Consider the following 9,128-nt stretch of genomic DNA (forward strand, 5'->3'; position numbering starts at 1 on the left):
GAGGGCTTTACACCGACGCCTGGAGCCATGAGCAAGCCATGGGAGGAATTTTCCTAGTAAATGCAGGTTGGCAGGAGCCGCCATTCGGGGTAAAGAATGAGTGTGAGGTATGAGTGTTCAGGCAGGGAGATGGAGAGCCAAGAGAGTGGGCACGACCAGTTGGAGGAGGTAATAAAGTGAGAATTGAAAATGGAATAGCCATGCTGGTGACTCAGGGGTTCAGAAAAGGATTCCTGAGCAGTCCATCTGTACAGCATCTTCCTTCCTTCCTGCCTGCCTTTCTTCTTCCTTTCTTAATTTGCTACAGGGTGCCTGTGCTGACCAGAGAGAGAAAGTACAAAAGCACCCCCTAAGGAGATGGCCACACTGCAGACCCTTCTCCTCTAGTCTCCTCTTGGGATTTCGGGCATGCACGCACACGTGTATTTTTCAAATCACCAAACTGAGACTCCACATGTGTAGTCAGTCATATGAGATCCAGCTGCCTTAACCACCACACCACCGGCAGGCTCTGCAGTCCCTTTCTTTCTTCTTTTCTTTCTTTGTTCTTTTAAAATATTTTGTAGAAGATTTATTTTCTTTCATTTATTATTATTATTAATTTGCTATAGGGCACATATGCTCACCAGAGAAAGACAGAGAGAAAGGGAAAATGAGAAAGTAAACCACCAGGTCCTGGACTTGAACCATGGTTGGCCATGTGGGAACCCAGTGTCTTAACCACCATGCCACCTTATGGCCCCCGCAGCATGTTACTTTTGCAGGCTCTGTGCCAAGGCTGTGGCCCCAAGGGGTCCAAACCACACCAGTCAGCCACATTTTTTGAATTTTGCTCCTTATCTCACTTTCTTTTATTGGGATTTAAGTGCCTATATATCTGTATCTTCAGAGACTTATAATATCAAGATCAAAAGAATGAATCCATTAAATTTTTAAAAGCGTATTTCTTTTGTTTATGAGCAATAGAGACAGAGATAAAGAAAGATCACCCTCAGTAGGGTCTCGATGCGATGAGCCAAGCCCAGGCTCAGCCAGCCTCAGATTATGAGCATGTGTGAGCCTGGTGTGTTTAGGAAGGTCTCCAGACATGAACTTGGAATCTTCCCATGTGAGTCAGCCCTGCGGAACATTATGTTACCTTTGTGCCACTGTCTGGCCCTCCATTAAATCTTCTTTGGAATTTTACAAAAGAAGAATGGGCTAGTAAAAGCCTTGGGGAAAAAAATAAAAGAAGAAGAAGAAGAAGAAGAAGAATGGGGCTGGCCAGTGGTGTGGTGGTTGGGGCGACTAGATCCCACATAACTGATTGTTCAGTTTAAGTCCTAAACTTGGGAGTTTGAGGGACACAGCAGGCATGTGTGCATATGTGCCCAAAAATCCTGAGAGGAAAATGGAGGTGAGGGGATTGCAATATGGCTAGACCCTCATAGGGGATGCGTTCTCACTTTTCCTTTCTACCTGTCTCCGTCTTTCTCCTGTGAGCACACGCACCCTATAGTAAATTTAAAAACATAAGAAAAGGAAAAGGAAAAAAAATGACCAAAAAGTAAAAATGGAAAAGAATGAATCATCTAAATGTCCACTGCTCATTTCCTCAGCCATCACCCAAACTGTCCTATATTCTTTTTTTTTTTTTAAGAGATTTCTTTTTTGCTATAGAGCGTGTGTGCTTGCTGGAGAGACAGAGACAGAAAGTAAGAAATCACCCCTCAGGGAGGCGGCCATGCCACAATCCCTTCTCCTCCATTCTCCTCTCAGGATTTTGGGCACACATGCACATGTGCCCGGCGTGAGTTTTAAACTACCAGGTCCGGGACTCATGCCACAGCTGACTACATGGTAGTCCAGTGACATAACCATCACGCCATCTGCTGGTCCCTTGTTCTATATTCTTAATTTTCCAGGTCAGAGATCCAGAATCATATCCAGGAGGAAAGAAGAGGTGTATTAGCATCAGAGGTGGATCTCCAAGTCCTAGCTATCTACTAAGCAGCAATGAAGAATATTCCTCAACCAAGCATGTGCTTTCCTTACCAAAACTTTGGCAAGACAACTAATTTTTTTAAAGAATTCTTTTATTTGACTTTCTTTTTTTTCTTTTCTTTCTTTCTTTCTTTAAATTTGACCAGAGAGGGGCAGAGTGAGAAAGAGAGAGAGAGAGAGAAAGTGAGAAAGCAAGCCACCAAGTCCGGGACTCAAACCATGGTCAGTCATGTGGGAATCCAGCGTCCTTAAACACCACACCACCTACTGGCCCCAAGACAACTAATTTTAAGCAATCCCAGCTATTCAGACATCTCCAAGTCCCATGTAGAAACTCGGTCTATTCTCAGAGGGAGCACTGTCTGGGTAGCCATGGACACAACAGAGAAAGAGCACTGGGTCAGAAGCCAGGAGACCGGAGCTGAGAACAGCCCTGCCGCTAATTAGCTGTGTTATCTGGGTTGGGCCAGTTACTGAACTTCTCTGGCCTCATATAAAATGAGGGAGTTGGAACACTTAGGTTGTTGGGAAAGTCATGATGTATTTTTCTGGTTTTCTATGCAAAGATGTGTCATGACTTTCCCAATGATCCAATAAGATCTGTTAGTTTCTTCCAAGTAGGAAAAAAGGAGGTAGCTCCATGGCTTGATGGTTAAGGGAACTGACTGACTGCATGGTTTGAATTCCAGCCTCGGCAGCTTGAAAAACACACCAGACACTATGTGTGTGTGCCCCAAATTGTGACAGGATGGAGAAATGGAGAAGGGATTCCAGTATGACCATGCCCCTTTGGGGGCTGGGTATTTTCTCTCTCCTCTCTTTGGTGAGTACATACTCACGACATATTTAATACTTATTTTAACTAACGTGCTATGCATAGTTATTACAGAATGTCACTAAATATGTCTCAAGGGTTCTTTATACTTCATGGTTATAAATAATCTGAGGGTGTAATATGCAGGCTAGTCTATAGATTCAGATAAGGTTACTGTAGCTTTGTTTTTTGTGGTTTACTCTTGGTCATGTGTATGTGCTGCAGCCAAGCTCTCACAGCAAAGTATTTAGCTTTGTGACAGTCTTCCTTATTTTTGCTTTTCTTTTAAAAAAACTATTTTGCAGTAGGATGTGTGTGCTTGCTGGAGGGAGACAGAGACAGTGAGAGGAAAAGTGAGAAATCACCCGCCCCCCCCGAGAGGATGGCCACACTGCAATCCCTTCTCCTCCATCCTCCTCGTGGTATTTTAGCCACACATGCACATTTGCCTGGCGTGATTTTCAAACCACCAGGTCTGAGACTCGAACCATGGTCGACCATGTGGGAATCTGGCCTCTTAAAACACCATGCCAAATACTGGCCCCTATTTTTACTTATTAATAATATTTTCTAGGGACCAGCAGTTAGCGTAATGGCTATGTCGCTGGACTCCCACGTAGTTGACTGTATTCCAAGAACAGACCTCTCAAAAAAAAAAAAAAAAATTGCTATTGGGTGCTTGTGCTTGCCAGTGAGAAAGAGAGAGAAAGTTGTAAAGTACCCCCACAGGGGATGGCCACCCTGGAATCCCTTCTTTTCCATTCTCCTCTTGGGGTTTTGGGTGCATACGTGTGTGTGTGCACGCACGCACACACACACACACACACACACACACACACCCCTTGTGGTTTTCCAAGACATCAGGTCCCGGGCTCAAACCACATAGCTATGGAGGATCCAGGTGCCTTAATCACCACACCACCAGCTGACCCAATTTGTTGATCATTTTGAGACAGGATTAAGGTAGTGGCTCTAAAGCCCTGGCACATGATTTTTTCTTTTCTTTTTATGTTTTTGCTATGGGACATAGGTTCTTGCCAGAGACAGAGATAGAATGTGGCAGTGAGAAATCATCCCCGAAGAGATGGCCACATCACAATCCCTTCTCCATTCTCCTCTTAGGATTTCGGGCTCCCGCATACACACACCAGGACTGTTTTTCAAGCTGCCGGGTTGGGGACTCTAACCACACAGTTGGTCATGTTGGATCCAGCAGCCTTAACCTCTGTACCACCTGCTGGCCCCTGTTCTTTCCTAATGTGAGATTGGATGAGACAAACAAGGATAATGTGACAAATTTTTCATAAAGTTGATTCATATAATTACATAAAGATGATCTCTTCTCAGATTAGTCTGTTTCTTTTCATTGTTAAAACCTTCTCAACGGCGCCGGCAGGTGGCATCATGGTTAAGGCGCTGGACTCCCACATGGGTGACCATGGCTCAAGTCCTGGACCTGGTGACCTTCTTTCTTTCCTTCCTTCTCTCTTTGTCACTCTCTCATCAAAAAAAAAAAAAAAAATTAATAATAATAAATGAAATAATTCTTAAAAAACAAAAACAAAACCACAACTTTTTCAGGACCAGCATATGGTATAATGGTTACATTGTTGGATTCCCAAGTAGTCAACAGTGGTTCAAGTCTCAGACGTGGTGGCTTAAAACTCTTGCCAGGCTAGGACCAGCAGTTAGCGTAATGGCTATGTCTCTGGACTCCCATGTAGTCGACCGTGGTTCGAGTCCCAGTCCCAACTTAAACTCACGCTGGGCACGTGTGCGTGCGTGCGTGCCCAAGATCCCAAGAGGAGAATGGAGGAGAAGGGATTGTGGCGTGGCCATCCCCCCTGGGGGGTTATTTCTCGCTTTCTGTCTCTCTGTCTCTCTCTGTCTGTCTGGCAAGCACACACGACCTATAGCAAAAACCTCTCAAGAAAAAAAAAAAAAGAAAGAAAAAACTTTTCCTCTCTGTGTCTGGTGAGCACATGCTCTCTCTGGCAAAAAAAAAAAATTTTTAATTGTATTACATTTTATGAAATAAAAGGGGCAGTATATGGCAATTGTATGTTTTTTAATATTCTTCTTAGCAAATGTATTTGTTTAAAATAATTATTTATTTATTTTTATTCATTATTATTATTATTATTTTCATTTGACTAGAGAGAGACAGAGAGGGGGGAAGTGAGAAAGCAAGCCACTGGGCCTGGGACTTGACTGAAGTCAGCCATTGAGATCCTAGCACCTCCACCTCCATGCTCCCCGCCAGCCCCTTTAGCAAATTTAAAAATTGAAACCTGTTCTATGGTGTTGCCCTCCCCTCCTACTATTTTGGTTTAACTTTCAAGATCTGTGAAATCCAGTATCCTGAGAACAGCTGTGTAGGTTTGTACAGTATACCCGGTACAACAGTACACATGGTATAGGACACTTGTAGATGTTGAGTACAAGATTCTGTAGTTCAGGGCTAGGAGGGGTCATACCAAGAGTGGACATACAGCAAGTCAAGCATGTTATCGCTGTGGGCTTGGTGACCAGCAGGACCCAGGAAGAAGCTAAGAGTGATTCTCACCTCCTCCTCAAGTATCTTTTGCCTTTGGGTCCTTTCCTTAGTTATTTCCATATGCCATTCACTCTCCTACCATTCGCCTTTGTACATCCCGTGAGAAGGCTCCTTCCCTCCTCATTCCCTCTGCTATCTCTTTGCTTAGGTTGCCCCTACTTGTGGACTGTACCGCAAACGAAGAAGAGAATACAGCTCATGAACTCTTTCTTTTCCCCCAATGGAGTTTATGTGCCCCAATTTCATAATCTCAGAGAAAATGTATTACTGCTTCGAATGATACACTTGATTTTGTGACTATAATATTTATCTTCTTAACTCAAACAGGTAAGGACCACTCTTGTGTTTATTCACTCTTGCGTTTCTGGTGTCTAATACCTTGCCTGGTTCATAGTTCAGTACCTGTATTTGTGAAATAAATGACTAAACATATCTATCAGGTCTGAAGCTTTGTACAGGCTTATAATCACTTAAAAATCTATAGGTGAGGGGGCCAGCAGGCAGTGAATGGTTATGTGCCTGCACTTCCGCATGGCCAACTGCAGTTCGAGTCCCAACCCAGCGGCTTGAAACTCATGCCAGGCATGTGTGTATATGCCCAAGATCCCAAGAGGAGAACGGAAGAGAAAGGATTGCAGCGTGATCATTCCCTCTGGGGAATGATTTCTTGCTTTCTGTCTCTCTCTCTCTCTCAGGTGAGTGCATGTACCCTTTAGCAAAAATCTCTTTAAAAAAAAAAAAAAACTGTAAGTGAGAATGCACTGACATTCAAGTGGAAGCAATATAGACCCATCATAAAAATTATCTCCACTCTATACTATCGCAACTTAACTTGTCACATACTTCAAACAGATGCAAAGGAGGGCAACAACCACTTCCTGACCTTTGGGTTACATTTTACCAGAATAACAAAACTGGCCCTTTATCAGGTAGAGAAATAGGTAGCTTACAGGGAACCATAGGGACCTAACAAATGAAAGAAGCAAAACTTTTCTTCCTCCTCAAAGTCCAGACTCCTGTCAATCCCACCTTGACTTAAAATATAAACCTGCTAAGGACCAGCAGTTGGCATAGTGGCTATGTCATTGAACTCCCATGTAGTCAACCACAGTTCGAGTCCCAGACCTGGTGGCTTAAACTCACACCAGGTACGTGTGCGTGTGTGCCCAAGATCCTGAGAGGAGAAGAGATTGTGGGGTGGCCATCCCCCCTGGGGGGGGTGATTTCTCACTTTCAGGATGAAAAGGGATTGTAGAATGAACATTCCTCCTGGGGGATGAGGTCTCACTTTTCCTCTCACTGTCTCTCTGATGAATGCACTCACCCTACGGTTAAAAACCTATAAAAAACAAAAACAACAAGAAAACTGCAAAGTGTACATCATCATCATTCCCATTTTTACAGGTAGAAAACTGAGTCCTTATGAAGTTAAGGAATATGCCCAAGGCCGCAAGATAGCAAATGTCAGGACTGACAATTAAACCCATACGTTTTCCACAGGGACAACCTATAATCCCTATAATAAAGGTTCAGACCAGCAATTTATTTAAATACATAATGCACAGGGTAAATAATGAAAAAAATTTAATTTACTTCCTGATCTGGACTATCGCTTCAAATGTTGGACTTGCTCAGTAAGTATAAAATACAGTCTTTTGGGGCCAGCAGGTGGTGCGGTGGTTAGGGCACTGGACTCTCACATGGCTAACCACGGTTTGAATCTCAGACCTGGCTGGCAGATTTCTTTCTCATTTTCCCTCTCTCTGGTCAAATTAAAAATAATAATAATAAATCAAATTAAAGTAATTCTTTTTAAAAAAGGTCTCTTTTACAATCTTATTTACTATAAATAACTAAGAAATATCAATGACTCATGGTAGTCTCACAACATGGATTTTAAAAAAGAATTATTTATTTAATCTCATTTGTTATTATGATTTTTTTTTTTTTTTTGGAGAGGTTTTCACTGTAGGGCGCGTGCGCTCGCCAGACAGACAGAGAGACGTAGAGACAGAAAGCGAGAAATCACCCCCCAGGGGGGATGGTCACGCCGCAATCCCTTCTCCTCCATTCTCCTCTCAGGATCTTGGGCAAGCACGCACACGCGCCCGGCGTGAGTTTTAAGCCACCGGGTCCGGGACACGAACCGCGGTCGACTACGTGGGAGTCCAGCGACATAGCCATTACGCTAACTGCTGGTTCCCTGTTACTATGATTTTTTAAAAATTTGACTGGAGAGAGAAAGCAAGCCACTAGGTCTAGGACTTGAACCACAGTCAGCCATGTGCGAGTCCAGCACCCTAACCACAATGCCACTTCCCAGCCCCCAGGATGTGGATTTTTTATTTCTTGCCAGAGGACACATACACACCCCAGAGAGAGGAAGAGAGTGAAAACATCCTCCATGGGTGATGATCATTCTGCAATCCCTGCTTCATTTCTTTTTGAGATTTTCAACACATGTGCACACATACCTAGCATGTTTTCAAGCTGCTAGGTTCAGGACTCAAACTGTGCAGCTGGCCATGTGGGATCCAGCTGCCTTAACCACGGTACCACTGGCTAGCCCCATAAGTTTATTTATTTTAATTGTATTATTATTTTTTAAAATAATTATTTTATTTAACTTTACTTGACTAGAGACAGAGAGAGAGACAGAGAGAGAGAGAGAGAGAGACAAGAGAGAGAGAAAGCAAGTGGCCAGGTCTGGGAGTCGAACCATGGTTGGCCATGTGGGAGTCCGGCACTCTTAATCATCACATCATGCCACGGCCCCTATTATCATTATTTTTAAACTTGACCAGAGAGAGAGAGAGGGAAATTGAGAAAGGAAACCTCCAGATCCAAGATTCAAACCACAGTAGGCCATACGGGAATCCAATGCCTTAACCTCCACACCCCATGCCAGCCCTGAACCCCATAGGTTTTTTACTTTTATTTACTTTTTTTTTTTGGAGAGTTTTTTGCCATAGGGGGCGTGCGGTTGCCAGACAGACAGAGAGAGACAGACAGACAGAAAGCGAGAAATCACCCCCCCAGGGGGGGATGGCCACGCCGCAATCCCTTCTCCATTCTCCTCTTGGGATCTTTGGCACACACGCCCCCGCGCCCAGTGTGAGTTTTAAGCCACCAGATCCGGGACTCGAACCGTGGTCGACTACATGGGAGTCCAGCGACATAGCCACTACGCTAACTGCTGGCCCCAATCACTTCGATTTGCTTTTTAATAATTGAGATATAATGCACATACCAAAATATTCACTCTTTCTTCTTTTAAAGTGTTACTTTATTTAACTTTATTTATTTATTTGTTTACTTATTTATTTAGTTTAATTTGAGCAGAGAGGGACAAGTGTGAGAGAGAGAGAAAGTGAGAAAGCAAGCTGCCAGGTCTGGGACTTGAATCATGGTCAGTCATGTGGGAGTTCAGCACCCTTCACCACCACACCACCTGCCGGCTCCTAAAATATTCACTGTTTAAAAAGTGTATGGTGCGGCCTGAGGTTCACCCAAACAAAGTCACAATTTGGTTATTACAAAATGATTGTTGGCAAATCCTATGCAATATATCTAAATTGAATAATGGTACCAGATAAAATAGATGGGAATGAAGCTTGTGTATCTTCCATTATCATATGTAATCAATAAACGATTTAATTCTCTTGAATGGAAAAAAAAAAAGTGTATGGTGCGGGAACCAGCAGTTAGCATAATGGCTATGTTGCTGGACTCCCACGTAGTCATCCGCGGTTCGCATCCCGGACCTGGTGGCTT

Source organism: Tupaia chinensis, unplaced genomic scaffold (genome assembly GCF_000334495.1).
Source record: "Tupaia chinensis unplaced genomic scaffold, TupChi_1.0 Scaffold138407_1, whole genome shotgun sequence".
NCBI classification, from domain to species: Eukaryota; Metazoa; Chordata; class Mammalia; order Scandentia; family Tupaiidae; genus Tupaia; species Tupaia belangeri.